The sequence below is a fragment of the Lissotriton helveticus genome, chromosome 3_1 (assembly GCF_964261635.1).
Source record: "Lissotriton helveticus chromosome 3_1, aLisHel1.1, whole genome shotgun sequence".
Classification (NCBI taxonomy): domain Eukaryota; kingdom Metazoa; phylum Chordata; class Amphibia; order Caudata; family Salamandridae; genus Lissotriton; species Lissotriton helveticus.
The window spans coordinates 988,829,991-988,851,010 of record NC_136061.1 but is presented as its reverse complement, the minus strand read 5'-3'; positions in this window follow the sequence as shown (position 1 = coordinate 988,851,010).

The following is a 21,020-nucleotide window of genomic DNA, read 5'->3' as shown; positions in this document are numbered from 1 at the left end:
CACTCTCCTGAGGGAGCACATTCCCGTGCTACACTGTAGAAGGCCCTGCTAGACCTTAGAAGCCCTGGTGTCATAGAAGCATCAAGTGGACCCTAGCGGTGGCAAGTGCAGGTTAACCTTGAAGGCATGTCCACCACAATCCCTATTGAAGCTCACCTCAAGTCTTTTGGGAAGGCCTATGAAGCAGCACACACTAGAGCGACAGTGACACTGTCACTAAGGTCACAGAACCCTTGAGTGGGGAGGCTCTAGGGCAGTTTGAGCGGGGGATTGCACCGGGTGCTGACTTTAGGAGAGGGTGTCATGTTTGCAAGTATATTATGGTTTTAAAAGCGCTGATACTTCCTTCCTGGCCTCCAGCAAATTTCTGCAACAATAAAAATGTCATGATAACTCCGGTGATTAATGTTCTTCCGAGAAAGAGATGGAGTTTTGTCAAGTGGAAGTTTTGACTCGTGGAAAGGTAGCACAGAGGGCTAATGTGCCTGCTGCAAAGAACATGTACCATGCAGATCACAAATTGTACATTATGTAAATAGGTCAGTGGGTTCCTGCTTCTGTCAGTGAGATCCTTTTGTTACTTAGAGTTTATAAGTCAAAATTCTAGCAAAGAACAGTGAGCTATTAACTGTCATCTAAGAGCTGCATACAAACTGCAAGGTATAAATTAGAGGGTTATGTTTTCCCCCAGTCTTTGATCATCATAATGTTGGAAAAAGGGTTCATTTAGATAGAATTCAATTCTGGTTATTAAAGAGTTTGTGTTTCTCCAGACCAATCACTAATAAACTATAATGCCTACTAGAATGGTTGTCATGTGACTCCTACATCTTGTAGTCCTTTGTCTTATGTAATATTTCCTATACAGTGATTTACACACATATGATAGATTGTCTCTGTGTAATGTGTGTGATATAAAATTTACTGACACCCTACACTGGTATCAGTGGCTCTGTAAATCAAGTTAAATGCATCTGAGCGAGAATTTGGTTATCAAGACTTGAAGGGCATTGTTAAAGGGTGGCAGAGGGAGTCATTGGGGGCACCAACAAACATTGTCGCACAGGACTCCACCAGCGCTAAAGCCGGCCACTTCCATTTCTGCAGTTCTAACCCCAAATCTAAAATGTTGATTTTAAAACCCCTTTAGCATTGGTCTCAGTTGTCCTAGGTATTTTTTTTATTTATGTACAATCTTAATTTGTTTGCAATGGTGTCTTATAATTTTGTATTATATGTGTTGTGTTTTTGCACTTAACGTAATTCTGGTAAGCAAAGAGCCCACGCACAAAAAAGATTGTCCTACGACTCTTAGCATGTGTGTGTGTGGGATACTTGTAAGAAGATTCATGTTAAAACAAATGACTAAGTATTAATGTCATCCGAAGGTGACACAATAATGGCACAGAATGATAAGGGAGCCTTTTGAAATTTGTGATTGTATCCATGTTGTGAGAGGTTTTCTCTTGTGTAATTTTATATTTTGAATGATCTTGCTCCTCATTACCTCAACAGGATCTCTACCCTTTATGAGACAGAATTGGACTTTTTATCATGCACTCATCTGGAAACAATCAGTTAACATGGAGCAAAAAACATTCATCTTTTTTTGACCTGCAACTAGCTTTTCCATCCTATGTGACACATGTAATCCATTTATTACAGTTTTAAAATATATGTACTTATTTAATTTGCATATTTATCTTTTTGTCCTGGTTACTGATATCCACGTTATGTCTGTTCAGTAATGCCTAATAAATCAATAGTCCTGCAAAGTCACTTTCTGTGATGTCACTTCTTGTGATGTTGCATGCAAATTAGAGGGGCCTCACATCTTCCCTTTCGCCCGGGCCCCAGAAGTTCTAGGACCGGCCCTGCATACACTCTAACAGGCACAGATGCACTGAATCAGATATGGTTACAGTAAAATTGCAACAGGCATAGTCTAAGACATACCGTATCAGACAAAGGGGATACAACGCATTGTAATGGATATAGTTCCAGACATCAGCAAACACAGTCACTCTACACCAGATTGAAATGTAGACCCTATTGCGGCACCCTCTGTTGTGGCCAGTTATTCCCCATTCCTGGACTGCACAGCACCACATTTTAACTTTCACTACAATTAAAGTGAGTGTTGTTCACAAAGGTGCTCCTTAAAGTTTAAGACCTGGGGGAAAAGAGTTGGGTACGTGAAAACCCTTCTCCTTATACACACTTGCCTGGAACCATCTTTTGAAGCGAGTTGCTGAAAAAGTTCCCTTTTAGGAACTTGCGCCTTGAAGGAAGATGTAGGCAATAAAGAGACTCAGGGAAAGCACCCATTCCTGAGACAGAAACAGCAAAGGTCTGTAACTGGTTGAGGGTCGTGATGAGAATCGTAGTTCAGAGAAGTATTCATAGTAAATCTATACATGTGTGAGGTACCTCAAAAAGGCCTAGAGGCTGAAGAAGAATCTTGAAGAGGCCCATGGTTCATAGAGCACTGCTGAAGAGACCTGCAGGCCAAAAATGACTCGGACAGAGAACCATATGTCAGAGAGGACTTCTGAAGAGGTCTGTTGGTAGGAGAGAGGCCATGAAGAGGACTATATGTCAGGTCAAAGTATGCCTCACAAGACCATACCTAATAGAAGATATTCCACACACTTGGGGATAGTGACCCTTGCTCACAGGTGACCAACACTCATCCCCCGAACCCAAAGCTTTAGCCACTGGTTAAATCACAAGACTCCAGCCCAAGTCACATCGGAAAAGTTAAAATATAAGTAATCAGGAGTTCTAAAAAGGTCAAACCTAAAGCATAAAACCCATTGGGAACCCCAAGGCATAATCCCAAAAAATAAAGACTACTTAGATGACAACCATAGCCTAAAACACTTTGGGGGGCCGATTCCGATTCGGGAAAAACCGCTCCGAATAGCCGTTAGGAGCGTTTTTCCCATACGAATCATACCCTACAACGTCCCCCGTACGTACGACGAATTACGATTCGTACCAGGAGCCGTACTCCGTACTATTCTCCATCGGAACCCGCTGTACGCGACATCTGTACGGTTCACGGCTGGTTTTTACGACCCAGCAAGTACGATATGTGTCGGGTACGCACCGTACGACCCTTTTACTACGGGAGCTGAAAACAGCCGTAAAAGCAGAGTTTGCGCTGAGACAGGTACGGAATGGCCCCCCTGCGATCATCGGGTGTACCCACCGTACCCCATGTATGATGGGTGTACGCACCATACCCCATGTACGCTGGGTGTTCGCACCGTACCCCATGTACGATGGGTGTACGCACCATACCCCATATACGATGGGTGTACGCACCGTACCCCATGTACGATGGGTACACCCATCGTACATGGGGTACACCCATCGTACATGGGGTACGGTGCGTACACCCTTCGTACATGCGATATGGTGCGTACACTCATCCTACATGGGGTACGGTGCGTACACCCATCGTACATAGGGTACGGTGCGTACACCTGCGATCATGGGGTGTACGGACCGTACGGTGTGTATGTGTTTGTGTGCTTTTCTGTACGAGTCACCCTTACCTGATGTGGACCGTACGAATCGTGTCCTCCTACCCCGGTGAGGGGTATGTTTGCCTACTTTGCAAAGGGCGAAGTAGGCAACACTACGCCCACTTCGTGAGCGTAGCGAAGTCCTTCGCCCAGGGTTAATTTTTTTGTTTTTTAAAACCTTTTGTGTTGTTGTTGATATTTTGTTTGTTTTTAATTTTGAACTGACTCCAGTAGGAATAGTAATTTGTACCCCTCTGCTATCCAACATTTTCCCTAATGTTTCACTCACTGGAGTGGGAATAGTAATTATTACCCCTCCTCTATCCAACCCCATCCCGACTGTTGCACTCACTGGAGTGGGAACAGTATTTTTTACCCCTCGTCTGTCCAACACTTTCCCTACTGTTGCACTCACTGGAGTGGGAATAGAAAGTTTTAGCCTTCCGCTATCCAACACTATCCCTACTGTTGCACTCAATGGAGTGGGAATAGTCCATTTTATTCTTCCGCTATCCAACAATTTCCCTATTATGCACTAACTGGAGTGGAAGTAGTAATTTTTACCCCTCCCCTATCCAACACTTTCCCTACCATTGAACTCACTGGAGTGGGAATAGTAATTGTTACCCCTCCACTATCCAATGCTTTCCCTACTGTTGCACTCACTGGAGTGGTAATATTATGTTTTACCCCTCCGCTATCCAACACTTTCCCTACTGTTGCACTCACTAGAGCGGGAAAAGTAATTTTAATTCCTCTGCTATCCAACATTTTCTCTACTGTTGCACTAACTAGAGTGGGAATAGTAATTTTTACCCCTTCGCTATCCAACACTTTCCTTATTGTTGCACTGCCTGGAGTGGGACTAGTAATTTTTACCCCTCGGCTATCCAACACTTTCCCTACTGTTGCACTCACTGAAGGGTAAATAGTATTTTTTACCCCTCCGCTATCCAACACTTTCCCTATTGTTGCACTCATTGGAGTGAGAATAGTAATTTTGACCCCTCCGCTATACAACACTTTACCTACTGTTGCACTCACTGGAGTGGGATCAGTAATTTTTACTACTCCCCTATCCAACACTTTCCCTACTGTTGCACTCACTGGAGTGGGAATAGTAGTTTTAGCCCTGCGCTGTCGATTTTTTTCCCTACTATTGCACTTCCTGGAATGGGAATAGTAATTTTTACTACTCCACTATCCGACTGTTGCACTAACTGGAGTGGAAAAGGTCATTTTTACCCCTCCTCTTTCCCTCCTCCGATATATATATATATATATATATATATATATATATATATATATATATATATATATATATATATATATATATATATATATATATATATACATATATATATATATATATATATATATATATATGTATATATATATATATATATATATATATATATATATGTATATATATATATATGTATATATATATATCCACACCACTCCACTCCCACGAGCTGGTTGCTTGCGCTTTCTCTCTCAGAAAGAACGTGGAGCACAGACCCAGGTTAGTGCCAGAATTCTTATTTATTTAGCTGTTGCTTTGTCGGGCCATTACGCGTTTCGGTACACAACGTACCTTGATCACATGACACGGAAAAATGTCACCTGATTCCTTAAATGCCAACAAGTCTCACTTTTTTTAATTTTTTGTGATGCAATCTTAAAGTGATAGTGCTCATATTTTAGTGCAAACGCTACATTGTGACATCTTAATTGTCATATTGGTACAATATCTGACTACACTTGACCTCTTTACAAGTTTGTACACATGGTTTTATCTGTTGACTTGTGCAATTTCGCATAGATATGTGCAAATTACGCAATACAGTACATCACTTTGTGCAAATTTCTGCTATTATTGTGCAAAACTCGCAATCATTGTCACGGTACTACTCCACTATACTACATTTTCCCGACTGTTGCACTAACTGGAGTGGAAAAGGTAATTTTTACCCCTCCTATTTCCCTCCTCCTATATATATATATATATATATTACCTACTGGCGGTCGCCAGTAGGTATATATAGTTAGGATTTTTTCTCTATGGGATTTTTGAAAATTCTATGTCTAATAACTTTGGCGTTTGTGGACGGAATTGGCTGAAATTTTCAGGAAAATGGCACATTTTGTTTCTGAGTAGCCCTTGAAAATTTGGGGGGGGTTCGTCAAGGGGGGGCCGAGAAAAAAGGGGGGTCCCAAAACGTGTTTTTAACATTGAGTTTTCCATAGGGCGGTTGGCCTCACTTTTAGCCCGAACGGCTGAATGGATTTGCACGAAACTTGGCAAAATTGTAGGGACTGGTAGCCCGATGTGCCTTTTGTAGGTCTCAATATATGTGCTACAGTGGATTTTGAGAAATTAACGTTTAAAAAAAGATATATATCTGTAACAGCGGACCGGGCAGCGCTCCAGGACGCGTACTTTTCGCGCAACGGAGCTTTGTGAAGCGAAGCTGATTGGTTCTCCGGCGTCTGTAAACATTCCAAACAGTCCGTAGCGGCCGCCATCTTGTCTCTCGGTAGGATCGAGAGACAAGCGGAGGCCAAACCGAAGGGGCAAATGACCATAAGGGGGCATAGTAGATCCTCCCTGACCGTTTAGGTTTGATGTGGAGGTTTTAAAAGGGCCCCGCGGGGCAATAAAAAAAAAATAATAATAATAATCGAACAGCTGAATGGATTTGCACGAAACTTGGCAAAATTGTAGGGACTGGTAGCCCGATGTGCCTTTGCTAGATCTCAATATATGTGCTCCAGTGGATTTTGAGAAATTAACGTTCAAAAAAAGATATATATCTGTAACAGCGCACCGCTTCGCGTACTTTTCGCGTTACGGAGCTTTGCGAAGCGAAGCAGATTGGCTCTCCGGTGTCTGTAAACATTCCAAACAGTCCGTAGCGGCCGCCATCTTGTCTCTCGGTAGGATCGAACAGCTGAATGGATTTGCACGAAACTTGGCAAAATTGTAGGGACTGGTAGCCCGATGTGCCTTTGCTAGGTCTCAATATATGTGCTTCAGTGCATTTTGAGAAATTAACGTTCAAAAACAAGATATATATCTGTAACAGCGCTCCGCTTCGCGGAGATAAAATTATATGTGTATTACCTAGCTGTTGCTAACACCAGTTAGCGACGGCTAGTAGAAGATAGCGACCATCTTGGGCCCCACTTTGCATGTGAGTGATATTTATCACTAATGACATGCAAAGTGGGCATGCCAAGATGTTAGCGACTGGAAACAGTCGCTAACATCGCTATCTCCTATTATCAACTTTTGGAAATATTCGAGATAAGCGCGAATATCTCCAAAAGCTACCACCTGCCCTGAGCAGTTCTTAGCCATGTTATCCAATGGGAGGTGGATAACATGGCTAAGAGCATTAGCTCGGTAATGCATGAATATCGCTGCGTTTTCAGCGATATTAATGCATTGCGGTCGTTTTTTATCGTATTTGCGATAAACCTTGATAATAGCAAGGTTTATCTGCGATAATTTCTGACGGTAAAAAAATCGTTGCTAAGCATCGTTAGGGATAAATATCGCTTAACTTTGGTAATATGCCCCAACGTCTGTTAACGTTCGATTCGAAGGAAATCAGGAAGTGTTGAAAAACATTGTCTGCGCCATCTTGTCTTTTTTCAAATGCCACACTTTTGTCGTGCACGGCAGCCATTTTAGATGCCTTGACCAGACCCACTCTGTGCACGCTGTCGATCCTTAGCATGGCTCCCCACCCTCGCAAGCATCTCCCCCAGGCAGTGGTCACCCCCGCTCTCTGTCTTATGCATGGGTAATAAACCTCCCCCCATCTGCGCTGCTCTTCCCTGAGAATCACACCCTGTGCCCGCCCGACACCTCCCTTTCGCCCTATTCACTACCGCACCCTCTGACACTCCTTTTCCTCTGTGTCCGATTGTCCAGGCTGGTCCTAGGGTATCAGCTAGCCCTGCAGATGTAGTTTATGGCCACAGCTGTAAAGAATCACCCCTCTTCAAAGGAGTTATAGTAGATCAAGGCCCACACTCGATGAGATCCGTCACAGCAGAAGCGTTGCTATTATCTGAAAACCATCCTGTATTGTGATTGGGGAGGGGACCGAGCCTGAAGCGGAAGATTCCAGGGATGACTCTTTGTACATCAAAGTTTTTACAATTATGTGTCACATTAAAAATATATAGCACTCCGACAAAGTAGTAAGATTATAAAACTTTAATAATTTATAAATATATACAAGAAAACAAAAATAGTAATAACATATAAACATTTTTAGGGAAAAACAACGAAGTAGCGGTCGGCTGTGCGAATATTCCCAACGCAGCACAACGTCCAGATTTCCGGCGTGGGGCGTCGCGGGGGGTGGGTCATCAGTAGCAAACTGTTGTGCGAATAGTTCCAAGGCAGCAGAACGCGCTGAAATCTAGATGACACGAAAGTGATGTCTAGTAAGTTGCCACCCAGCAAATAACGGCGTGGGGCGTCGCGGGGGGTGGGTCATCAGTAGCAAACTGTTGTGCGAATAGTTCCAAGGCAGCAGAACGATGGCACCAAGGTGATGTCCAGTAAGTTGCCGCACTGGTTTTGGTATCCTACAATGCTGCTCCGAATAACGCCGTGGGGCGCCCCGGGGGAGGCGGCGTGAACGGGCCTCTCCAGGTGGAGTGTCATCTGTTGTAGTGGGGCGCCCCTTTACCGTTTCAGTTGCCATTCCGTCCGTTTTTGGTCCACTGTGTCAAAAGCCGCAATTCAGCTAAGTTGCGCCCACTCTTGCGGTGCAGCGATAGGCGGCTGTCACAGGACTCTCAAAATGGCGGCAGGCTGTTTCCTTTTTGGGCCTGGTCCACTGAAATGGCCCTGGGACACCTTGGAAATCGGACGCTTGTCTGCTAGGTCTTGGACCCCATTCTCGAAAGCGTCCCCTCCGCCTTGAGAATTCATCAAAAGTTTTGGGGCCCCGACTCCTGCAGGCTTCTGGTGGGGAGCGGCTGCCATGATTGCTCGCGGAATGACCACGACTGAGCTACGAGATGGTGGGGCTCTCATGCTGACGCCAGCTTCAGTCTGAAACATCCAGAAACAAGGTGGGGCTTTCATCGTTTGGGAAAAAAAAAACAGTTTTCATCCAATGAAAAGTGTTGTTTTTAGGTCATATGATCAAGCCTTCCATCATTAGGAAACCAAAAGTAAAATGAACCAATGAAAAGTTTTATAAACAAGTCACATGACCTGTTATGCGGCATAGGGTATAAAATGCGGAGAAAATACGTTGGCACGTGAGGCGGCGTCAGTAGCGGACCGATGTGCGAATAGGCCGAAGGCAATACAACGCGCCAAGATCCGGATGGCACCGAGGTGGTGTCATAGTTGAGAGTTCTGAGCAGCGGTTGTAACACTGTCTGAAGCTTATTTGCAGCTGCTGCAGCTTCACTACGCGCCAAGATCCGGATGGCACCGAGGTGGTGTCTAGTAAGGTGCACTGGTGTGGCCATCCTACAATGCTGAAAGTCGGCGTGGGGCGCCCCGTTGGCCTGTGAGTTTGCGTCAGTAGCGGACCGATGTGCGAATAGGCCGAAGGCAGCACAACGCGCCAAGATCCGGATGGCACCGAGGTGGTGTCTAGTAAGTTGCCGCACTGGTGTGGCCATCCAACAATGCTGAAAGTCGGCGTGGGGCGCCCCGTTGGCCTGTGAGTTTGCGTCAGTAGCGGACCGATGTGCGAATAGGCCGAAGGCAGCACAACGCGCCAAGATCCGAATGGCACCGAGGTGGTGTCTAGTAAGTTGCCGCACTTCTGTGGCCATCCTACAATGTTGAAAGTCGGCGTGGGGCGCCCCGTTGGCCTGTGAGATGGCGTCAGTAGCGGACCGATGTGCGAATGGGGCCAAAGGCAGCGCAACAATATTTTCTGATTTGAAGACACCACAAGGCGCTGAGATGCCAAGATCCGGATGGCACCGAGGTGGTGTCTAGCAAGTTGTGGCACTGGTGTGGCCATCCTACAATGGTAAAAGTCGGCGTGGGGCGCCCTGTTGGCCTGTGAGATGGTGTCAGTAGCGGACTGATGTGCGAATGGGGCCAAAGGCAGCGCAACAATATTTTCTACAATATTTTCGGAGTAGAAGACACCACAAGGCGCTGAGATGCCAAGATCCGGATGGCACCGAGGTGATGTCTAAGTTGCGGACCGATGTGCGAATGGGGCCAAAGGCAGCGCAACAATATTTTCTGAAGAGAATACACCACAAGGCGCTGAGATGCCAAGATCCGGATGGCACCGAGGTGATGTCTAAGTTGCGGACCGATGTGCGAATGGGGCCAAAGGCAGCGTAACAATATTTTCTGTATGGAAGATACCAGTAGGCGTTGAGATGCCAAGATTCGGATGGCACCGAGGTGATGTCTAGCAAGTTGCTGTACTGGTGTGGTCATCCTACAATGCTGAAACTCGGCGTGGGTCGCCCCATTAGCCTGTGAGATGGCTGTTCTTTGGATTTGGGCCTGGTCCACTAAAATGGCCCTGGGACACCTTAGAACTCGGACGCTCGATTTTTTTCCCTTTCCTGTACATGCAAAAAAAGGTAAATGCCCGGTACGTTACACGCTTCATCTGCCACGATGAACTCTCCAGAGGAACCGAAAAAATATATAGTTGTGGTAACTATACCATGCATCGTCATATGGAGAGGTGGCACCAATTAATTATAGTGCTGCATAAAAGAGAGATTTGGAGGAGAACCCCTGACCTGCTAGTACATTCATCAAAGAAGTGGCACTGAGAGCTTCAGAGGCAAGGGAAACGGTCCCAAATATTTAGAAGAACTTTGGAAAGATTAAAATGACATGTTTAGATTGTGGTAAATTAATTTCATGTGGACAGATGAGTGTTACTCTAATAAATACAGCATATGAACATCATCATAGTCGATGGTTGGTAGAGACATTTTGACTATATCCTGGACCTGCCCGTCCTCGCCCAAAATGGCGCCGGAATAAATGGGACTCGTAACTCCTTGTTGTGTACTGGTTGCAGAACCTTGAAATCACGAGATACGTATGCAGTTTTGAAGCACATGGCGGGCGGGGACGAGAATTGATTGAATATTTCGACATCCCTATTGATATTAAGTTCTGATGTGTTATTGATTACTGTACTGTTGAAAGTTCGAATTAACGTCACCCATGGTACTTGCCCGCAAATGTATATCTAGATAATTTTATTGTAACTGGCCCTGTCGTATTTTAATTATAAAATGTACGTCCACCGATTCCGTAACTGTTAGACACCTTAGTTCTTGCAACCTAATGGCCCGCCCGTTACGTTCCTCTACAGTGTAAATGTCTATTCATCATATACGATTACAGTTTGCTCCGTGGCAGGCCCACGTGGTTATAGGCTCGTATTTGTATAATGAAATTTTCACAATAAAGGTTTTTAAAAGAAAACATGGTAGTAGTATATACATTGGTAAAGTTTTTAATAATAGTCACTGTTTTAGAATCATTAAAAGGCAAGTGAAATAAAGCAGACCAATTACATGAAGGGTAAAAGGTATAATACGAAGGAACGCAGTAAAGATAAATGGTCAAGGGCTGTTGTGTTTTCTATTCCTGCAACATAAAGTGATCGATAAGAATCTCATATTCAGGCGTATCGGCGACTAAGACAGCAGGTCGACCCTCTTTTGCTCAACGGCTCCGTCATGGGACGAAGAAACGCTCTTTTTCTCGAAAAAAGAATATATTTTACTTGCAGGACAGTTGTAAAATTTCCGGGAAAGTACATTAGCCTGGAACATTATAACATATATTTAAGAAAAAATAATGTTCGGAAGTAATGAAAAGCGTAATTTTTAGGTGATATGACCAAGCCTTTCATCATTACAATAAGAAAAGTAAAATGAACCAATGAAAAGTTTTATTAACAAGTCACATGACTTGTTATGCTTACGTTACGCGCTGCGCGCCCCGGATGACTTCCGGATGCGCTAACGCGGCGCGTCATATGACGCATTACGCGACAACGCAGGTCCAGAATATAGTCAAAATGTCTCCACCAACCAGCGGTCGGAACACAACCCCTTTCAGCAGGCTAAATAGTTCTGTTAAATGACAACAGAAGGGACAGGCAACAAGAACCATCAGTCAAAGAGGGGAGGGCTAGTTCTTCTCTACCGGGTTACATTGGGGCGCTACCGGAACTGATCGAATTGGTAGTCTACAGTGTTTCTGGATGTTTCAGACTGAAGCTGGGGTTAGCATGAGAGCAGCACCATTTCGTAGCTCCGTTGTGGCCATTCCGCAACCAATCATGGCAGCCGCTCTTTATCGTTATTTTGGGCGGGGTGGGTGGCGGAGCCGAGCTGTTTTGCAGCCATCATTGTGTGGAGTTCAGTTCATCTCACTAGTTTTGTATTTGTCATGAGGGGTTGTTCCTAATGTTTCTATTTTAGCGAGGTCAAAAAGAGATCCCATTAGTGGCCTACTGATTTTACTCGATTCCTTTTCTTTTTTTTTACACGATTTTTCGTTATCTGCAAAGACTAAACAGAGTATTGCGACTCTGTGTTTGTTTGTAAATAGAGAATGAACCAAAGAGAACTAATTCTAAAACAGTAAATACTTGGATAACAATCAATCAAATGGAGAGAGAAGCAGGCACGACGGATTACAACGGGGGCAAAGGCCTGCGTTAACTACCTTTCACTATCTGCAAAGAGAGAGTACTCCTAATAGAAATGAGGGGGGGGGCACCATTCAAAGCAGATCAGTGTGCATAAACACGAAAATGTTTTCACTTACCACGTACTTGACATTCGACAGCTTATGATATTTGCTATTAAAAAACCATTGAAATTCACTGAAAAAACCATAGGTTATAGACCATATATAGTTAGGAATTAGCATTTACAAAACCTTGAAAATTCACTGAAAAAACCATAGGTTATAGACCATATATAGTTAGGAATTAGCATTTAAAAAACCTTATTTTACTCACACAAAACCATTGAAATTCCATATATAGTTAGTTGCACTAACTATATATCGCGCACCCGCAATCCACTGCTGATCATGTCACATATTACATCATTCATGACATGGTCAGTGACATCACTGATGACATCACTGATGACATCTCAAATGACATCACTGATGACATCACTGATGACATCTCATTTGACATTACTGATCACATCACTGATGACATCATTCATGTGATAATACGATGAACCTCTTCAGACTCTAATGTAACCTTAGATACACTCAGTGTAAACAGACACTCACAGACTGTCACTCATCCATGGAGTTACTCACACACCTAGTCAGTCATGCAAAGAATCAATCACACCTCCATTTCCTCAACTATACAGTTATACACACCTTACTTATTCAAACATATACTAACACATATTTACTCTATTATACAATCCCTGATACAAGTTCACAGTGATCCATACAGCCACTCACACATTCACTGGCTCTTATGCACAGTTATTTATATATGTCAACTCTCACATGTACTGTGTTTTACATATGTACTTACTTTGACATGCAGCACTGAGATATCCATTCACTCACCAATACACTCATGCACACAGTCAACCGCCCATACAGCTGTTTCCACATGCACTTTTGAACCCATACATCTAGTGAATCAACTGCTCACACATCTATGCACAGAGTCATACACCTCCCAGCCACCCACACACACACTCAGTCTCCCATACAAATACTTGGGCAACCAATCAATAACCCATATAGTTACTCATATAGCTACTGATCAACACATGCAGCAGTTTACAGAACAACAGACATAATGATGCACAAATTAAGACAGTTTAGTCACTAACCCATGCACTCAGTGAGACACATTTAATCACTCACTCATACAGTCAGGCATGCACCTACTAAATCCTTCATCCAGACACTTATACATCCACTCATTCTTCAATATGTAAGACATATTTTAACTTTACAGAAACATAGTCACTGGATGTTGTCATCAGTGATGTCATCAGTGATGTCATTTGAGATGTCATCAGTGATGTCATCAGTGATGTCACTGACCATGTCATGAATGATGTAATATGTGACATGATCAGCAGTGGATTGCGGGTGCGCGATATATAGTTAGTGCAACTAACTATATATGGAATTTCAATGGTTTTGTGTGAGTAAAATAAGGTTTTTTAAATGCTAATTCCTAACTATATATGGTCTATAACCTATGGTTTTTTCAGTGAATATATATATATATATATATATATATATATATATATATATATATATATATATATATATATATATATATATATATATATATATATATATATATTGTCCCAAAGAAGAATTCAATAAACACGCTTTCAGGAAAGAAAAGGAGTATGCCGGGCAAATGAAGTGCTGTTTAATCACCAGAATCTGCGCATCACTTCATTTTATTCTTTTGCCAATTTTAATTCACCAGGTACTCTGTGTACCTTCACAACTTATCAGGGTTGGTATGGAGAAAAATAATGACTGCAAATAATGACGATATAATATGAATTGGTGATGGACTACTATTCCCATGCTGCAATATAAACGATCATGTGCTCACTTGAGCTTAATAGTGAAATTCTCTGTTATTTAAAGAGAGTCCCTAAGATTGACCTTTTTGTTCATTTATCGTCAGCCCGTGAACAAGGATTGGAGTATCTGAAACGCGTTGGGCAAAAGAATAAAATGAAGTGATGCGCAGATTCTGGTGGCTTGCAAAGTTACTTTATCTGATGTGAGTGAGCCTCGTCTTGGACAAATGTGAAAAGTTATGTAACAACGGCAGTCTAGCCGTGGAGGCGCACCTCCGCCGGGACTGTAATGGCGGACCTGGGGCCCTTTGAATACGGAGCCCGGCAGGACATCAGATTGCGGATTTAATTCACCAGGTACTCTATGTACCTTCAGGAGCATCCTATTAAAAACAGGGAGTTCTGTACTGCCAACATAGGCAAGTTGACAGGTGCACTCTAATATATAGACCGCATAGTCTGTTTTGCATGTGTAATAACCATTTATTTTGTTGGGCATGTTAGAAAAGGGGTCAACAAAATATTGTCTGTTGGCTCCAAACTTGCATGCCCTACATGAAGTACACTTTACAAAACCTTTCTTATCTGTCAACCAATTTTTCTTATCGGTCACTTCTGGACTAGTTTTTACCAAAGCATCCCTCATTGAGGGTGCTCTTCTAAATGTAATAGTCGGTTGGTTTTGCAGCTCAGGGGATAGTGTGATATCAGTATGTAGGATGGGCCAATGCTTACTAACAATTTTCCTAATTGCCTGATCCTGATTACTAAAAGTAGTAATCAGTCTCACTGTAGGTTTTACAGTAATATTTTCCAAAGCCACATCCGGTGTCCCACTATCATTTAAAGGATTACCCTTCTTTAGTTTATCCTGGCAGCTTGTAAATCCTTTTGATTATATCCCTTCGCCCTGAATCTCTCCTTAGATTCTTCTAGACAAACCTCTAGATCCTCTTTCCTGCTGCAGATTCTCTGAATACGGAGAAACTCACCATAAGGAATACTCCTAATAAGGTGTTTTGGGTGGGCACTGCTCGCATGGAGAATCGAATTACCTGCTGTATTTTTCCGATGTAATTTAGTACAAATGGTCTTATTCTCCACAAAAATCCACACGTCCAAAAATTCTACCCTACTGTCGCTAACTTGTACTGTAAATTCCAAATTCAGAGAGTTGATATTAAGTCTGTTGACAAATTCAAGTGCCGACTCTTTTGTGCCTTTCCATATAACGAACACGTCATCAATGAACCTCCACCATTTGATGACATGTTCAGAAACGTCTTCCGCATGAGTCTGCATCAGGACGTGCTTCTCCCACCATCCAACGTGCAAGCATGCATAGCTGGGGGAGAAGCACGCCCCCATTGCAACACCCCGGAGTTGATGATAAAGTTCCTTATTAAAAATAAAGAAATTGTTCGTTAGGCACAATTCAGTCATACGGAGCAACATTTTATTGTGTTCGTTATAGCAAATGTTTCTGTCAGACAAAAAATACTTAATAGCATTCAAACCATCTTTGTGATTTATGCTGGTGTATAGGGAACAGATGCCCATCCCCAATAAATGATAGCCATCCTCCCAAATCACTTCTTTAAGCTTCTCCAAAAAATGGCCTGTATCTCTAATGAATGAATGAATGTATATATATATATATATATATATTAAAATCGATATTTTGTACAACTATATTTTTTACATTGACATTTTTTTCCAATATTTTTATACTTACCATTATAAATATTGACTGTTGATATTTTTACATTGATATTTATAACTCAATATTTGTGTTTTGGCGATATTTTGGGGGTCAATATTCTATCAGTGAACCACTATTAAAGTGAACGAGACCCATGGTATTTCACTTTACTTTAATATGACCAATATTACCAGTAGACACTATTTTAGGAAAGCTGTCCCCGAAAAACCTAAATTGGATATAAATTATTTAGTGCACTCATAAATAAAGCAAGTGTCAACAAGGCCAATGGGCCCTACCTTAGAATGGCGTTAACTGAGCTTTTGATTTTGCCGATTCTGCGCAATAAAAAGAACAAAAAAAGCTTTTTGCCAAAGCAGAACAGCATCAGCAAAAAAAAACTGCCATTGCATGGTAATATATGCACATGTAAGTGTTAACACGCATGTGCACGTATGTGTTATGACAAGGCGGACTTTTTTTTACTTTTAATTTACCTTTCTCATATGACAGATGATAATCTTAGAGTGGCAAATAAAAAAAGCATATGTGCTTAAAGCACATCAAAGACAAAGGACCGGCCCAAAACCAAATTGCAACTGCAGGGTCCTCTAAAATAATAAACAAATGCGATGCGATGGTGAGGGACGGAAGACCATTATGGTATCCAGTGGGGAGATAGAGGTAGAAGTCAACACCAGTGTGGTGGGGTCAGGAACCAACACAAAGCAGCAGGAGAGCAATGGAGGACCAAGGAGTGAGTTCAAAAAAATAAAAAAAAGAGAGACAGAGAGAGAGGTAGGGAGCGGATGAGTTGTGGGGGAAAGGGGAAGCAACCTAGTAATCATGTGGGTGGGGATTTGAGAAGGAAAGCAGCACAGAAGGGAGAGAGAAAAAAATGCACATATATGGAGTACTGAAAGAAAATGAAAAAAGCACTTCTTTTTGATATAATCAGTGGAAGGGTACACATCATCCAATCAAATGTTGGTAAAGCACCTATGATCAAGAGATGGCACAAACAGAAGAAGAGGAAGGAAGGTCATAGAATAAGAAGTAAGCAAATGAGATTGAGAAGAAAGGCAACCAATGATAAGCAATGTGCTGACCAGGGGTGGGTGGAATGCTCCTTTTGTGCCCGTGGAATTGGCAGAAATTTGGTAACTTAGGTGTCCATCAGGATGTCGGGCGGTGGCACCACCGCGGTGGTGGCGGGCGGAAAACAGCTTTTTCCGCCCGCGAGCAGCGGTACTCACGTCCTCCACATTAGGATAAGAAAACATAGGTCAATTCCGGTCCGCCGCGGAGCGACGCGCACCGCCATCAAAGTGCGCCCGCCACCGCGGCGGCGGGAGCCAATCAAAACTCTCCGCCATGCTGAATGATGTCCGCCCCGCTCGACAAATTAGGATGGCCCAAACAAGCTGACGCACCGCAGCGGAGACACCGCCCAGCCTGAGCAGGCGGAAAGTCGACAGCGGAGTGTGAAATCCGAGACCCGGTCATGAACGCCATGGACCCAGCCCTCCGTATGCATCTGGTGATGTACCTGCTACAACACTACCGCCAGATGGGCAGCCACAGAGGACGCAACTACACATATGCAACACACAACACACATGCCGGCACAGGGCCCAAGCACCACACAGACACCCTGCTGGGGGACACAACACATCCACACGGGCACCCACACATCACCCACCTGACAACAAGGCGCCCCTCTGCATCCGAAACACACATCGTCCGCCAACCAGCAGCAGCGTCCCGGTCACGTCACCGCCGCGGTCAACACATGCGCACTATGCAGAAGTCAGGGCCACTCCAAGGCATGGGCAGGGCACAAACACCATAGGGACACACCACCCCCAACCACACATCAACACACCCCAACAAGTAACAGGCCAGGTGCCCATCCCGTGTACCACCCAGGCACACCAACAAGCACTGCAACAACAAGCACAATGCACACCCTCTGCACCACAAAACTCACAACCAGGGACGCAGTCACTGCAGGAGTGGCTGACAAGGAACACACAACACCAGTGCTACACACACTGAAGGCTCACAATCCCTCCCATTACATACACACACAAACAAACACACACCCTGGGTGTAGCCACAAACACAACACACACACACAGGGATGCCTCAACAGATGCCTGCACAAGAACAACATACAAACACTACAGGAACCCATACTGAACTCCAACAGAAACAGACATACCCTGTCAGCCAAACTGGGGAAAAGCAATGGGAGCACAGACACAACAGGAGTACACAACAACATCACTCCGGAACAAAACACACACACCATAATACTAATCACACAAGAAGAGCATCTGGACAAACACACACTGCCACATCAAAGCGACCACAGATGCACATGAAACCCCAATCAACAAACACCACAAGACATCAGGGGATGCACATCAGGCAATGCCAAGGCCACATACACACAGCACTGCATGCACAACAAGCAGTGTGTGCACAACAAGCACAACAGCCACACACACACATGACTGACACAACCGCGTCACACACACCACAAAACAGCACTGCACAAATACAACAGCACACCCAGGAACTGAAGCAATACCACAGCCAACATCCACACAACCAACACAACAACTACACATGGACCATTCTGGGATACAAGAGCCCAGCCACCTCCACCAGAGCACTGGCCAGCATACACAGCTGAAGTGCACATGACCACAACAGAATGGCGAATAGCACAAAGACAGCACACATAAACCATTGGGGCAATGTCCAGAGTGGAATAACACTCATGGCCCAATAACTGCACCACAAAGCACAAGCCCACAAATGAAATGATGTGGAGGGACACACACATGGAAACCAAGGGGATGGCTGACATCAAAGTGAAACAGCCTGCATGTCAGTAGCAGACATGTAAGGGGTGTACCACACACAAATAGAGGGAGGGAACACCCACAATGGCCAGGCACAAGTGGCACACATAGTGGATGGACTAAAACCACACACACCATGCCATACAGGAGTGGAAAAACCACCATGTGCCTGCAATGCATGACAAACACAATGCCAGTGTGGAGCAGCAGGGCCACACAGTTTACACAAAAACAACCAAAACACATAGAGGATCAACCAAACACAACACTGTGCAACTCACATACTTTGCACGCTTCAAACTTACAAACACAACAAGGAGGAGTCACACACAACACCATGGACACACCAACACACAGCACAGTGCACTACAAACAGCTCACACGAGTGCATACAATCCTCTACACAGGGCAAGACAAAACAAACAACAGGAACACAACTCCTGGGTGACACATGTGTGTCCCCCACAATACAGGGGACCACATACATCCACTACAAACTGATACCCTTCACACTGCACACCTCTGCTACACCCAAGACCACGCATCTCATGTGGGCCATGGTATCAGGACCAAGGGCCAACACAAGATGACCATACACATACAAGGCTGGGCACACAGAAAGGAAACCACACACATATTCATGACATATCCCAGCTAGCTCCTAAACATTTGCACAGCATCACACCCTGTGCTGCCAGTGTCCCCCAACCAGACATGTGAACAGTGTAGGCAACAGTAGCAAATCACTAACAAGATGGCTGCATGGCAGGTCAAATAGCCATCACACATGACAACATTTGCAGGGTCAGAATGGACTGAAGATCCTGTCACCCCTGTCCAAAAATATGATGCCTGCAAAGAGCCTTGCAATGTTGAAGTTATACATGCAGCATGGTGCACAGGCAATCAAATGCGAACAGAAACAGAACTTTAATCAGCAAGGACACTGACAAAACACACAACAGAAGTAACTGTATTTATTCACAGATTGCACAGATGTAGCGGTACAACAATAGTAGACAACAGCAAGGCTCAAGATGATGTACAAATGCTAGATACCATGCCCAGGTGAAACACAAACAGGAAGGCCAGTGTCCATAGCACAGTGGAGAGGCCAACACAGCAGAGCAACAGGGCCAGTGTCCATGGCAGGGGAGAGTACAGCACAGCAGAGTAACAGGGCCAGTGTCCATGGCAGGTGTGAGGGCAACACAGCAGAGCAACAGGGCCAGTGTCCATGGCAGGGGAGAGGCCAACACAGCAGAGCAACAGGGCCAGTGTCCATGGCAGGGGAGAGTACAGCACAGCAGAGCAACAGGGCCAGTGTCCATGGCAGGTGAGAGGCCAACACAGCAGAGCAACGGGGGCAGTGTCCATGGCAGGTGAGAGGCCAACACAGCAGAGCAACAGGGCTAGTGTCCATGGCAGGGGAGAGTACAGCACAGCAGAGCAACAGGGCCAGCAACACAGTTCCAAACAATGCACAGGACTAGCACACCTGTATGATGCACAGGCGTATGAGGGTGATGTCAACTCACTCCTGGCTGTCATGCGGACTTGTACCTGGCTGTGTGTCGGGGACAGCAGGCCCACTTGACTGTGGTGACAGAGCCCCAGGTGCTGTGGGGTTAACAGTGGCTTGGCAAGCTGGAGGGCTGTGTGGACCAGGTGGCATAGTGGCACGTGGAGGTGGAGTCATGGAGACCCCTGACACAGTGTGGGTGGGTGAGGTTGGCGGGGTGCCCTTCCACTTTTTCGGAATATGAAATGGCTTCCCTGTCTTGGGGTTGATGGGAAGTGGTGATGACACAACAGGCACACACCCCAACTGTCCCACATCAGGTGCAGACACTGGCACTACCTCTGGAGATGTGCTGGAACCCGCGGAACGCTTGGTCTAACTACGTCTCTGGACCACCGTCCCCTCTTTGCCAGGTGTACCCCCTACAGTGCCCTCCTTTGCCTTCTTGCCAGGGGTGGTCTCTACACTGCCCTCATTTGCCTTCTTGCCAGGTGTACCCCCTACTGTGCCCTCCTTTGCCTTCTTGCCAGGGGTGATCTCTACACTGCCCTCCTCCACCTGCATCAATGGACGTGGAATAGGGGTAGATGTTTTTGGTGGATGTGTCCCTGTGCTCTTCCTAGGTGTACCCCTGATATGCTAGACCTCCTCAGTGAGCACAGACACTGCTTGTGTAGGTTTGTGTGATGTACTACGACAGGAGAGTCTTTTGCTGGTGATGCCTCTGCAGCACGTGAGCCTGATGTCTGCCCCATTGCTCCTCTTACCTTGCCCTTCCATGACTGGCTCTTGTCTGTGCATTC